The following is a 1,456-nucleotide window of genomic DNA, read 5'->3' as shown; positions in this document are numbered from 1 at the left end:
ATTGTCTTATTTCTTAATGTGATTGTGTCTTATCATCCTATTGTATTTGTATACAAGTTTTCATATTGTGTGCCAGAGTATAATTCTAAACATTCCATAAAGAGTTTTTCAGCAACACACTCCCATGGTTCTTCTCTTGTACAAAATCTCTGTACACACCTCCATGTTGGGGTCTTTCCTATGGAGACAGGAGGACATTGCCTGACTGACCTGCCATCATAGACCCAGAACAAGCATGCAGATCAGATGTTTGACTGCGTTTACTGCAAGCTTGTTTCAGGCATGATTCAGACACTACTGATGCATGAAAGATCAGCAGGACAGCCATGCAACTGGTATTGTTTAAAAGGAAATCAATATGGCAGCCTCCATATATCTCTCACTTCATGTGTCCTTTAATTAAAATCTACGGCCTGGCAGGGTTAACAGGTCCCAAACGGTGAAGATTTCAATCAGCCTGGTCCGGAAGTGGTTAAGCAATACCAGTTGCCTGGCAGCCCTGCTGAACACTTATCATGCTGCATGCTTATTCAGGGTCTATGGCTAAAATATTAGAGGCAGAGGATCAGCAGGATAGCCAGGCAACTGGTGTTGCTTATGACCTGCCGTCATAGACCCTGAACAAGCATGCAGAGCAGATGTTTGACTGCATTTACTGCATGCTTGTTTCAGGCATGATTCAGACACTACTGATGCATGAAAGATCAGCAGGACACTAAGCAACTGGTATTTTTTAAAATAAAATCAATATGGCAGCCTCCATATACCCCTCATTTAAGTTGTCCTTTAATGGAAAATATATCCATTTTGGTGAAATACTTTTTCACCTAGCAGGGACAGCTCTTGATTTCAACATGCTTGTAAAGACACAATCATTGATTCCATAAATGATCAAATTACAGCTACCTGTCCTGTCCCACTAGCCACTGAGACTGCAGTTTGGCTCTGTAGTGGTGCAGACTCAGGCCCGTATCTCTTAAGAGGCACCCGTGGGCTGGTGCCATGGGCGGGTCCTCGGGGGAGCGCCGCAGCAGTGATTGTCACATTATACTGTGTGACTGTGAGCAGCTCCCCCACCATCCATGAAATGGTTCAATCTAGCTTGTCCGCCCCTCGTCCCTCCAGCCCTCCAACTAGGAGCTTCTTTTCCCCCTGCTCTCCGTTTAGGAGCTGCTTTTCCCCCTTCCCTCCCGCCCTCCAATCAGGAGCTTCTTTTCCCCTTCCCTCCAATCAGGAGCTTATTTTCCTAGACCTGGCTACCTATACTGGGGACATCTATACACCTGGCTACATATACTGGGGACATCTATTCACTTGGCAACATATACTGGGGACATCTATACTAGGGTGACCATATTTTGATTTCCAAAAAAGAGGACGATCACAACAGCATGTGGGCGTGGTCATGGGTGGGGCCAAATATACAAGACCTTAGCAGTGTGCTGTCCAACTTCGC

Source organism: Hyperolius riggenbachi, chromosome 5 (assembly GCF_040937935.1).
Source record: "Hyperolius riggenbachi isolate aHypRig1 chromosome 5, aHypRig1.pri, whole genome shotgun sequence".
Lineage (NCBI taxonomy): Eukaryota > Metazoa > Chordata > Amphibia > Anura > Hyperoliidae > Hyperolius > Hyperolius riggenbachi.
This window is presented reverse-complemented; position numbering follows the sequence as displayed.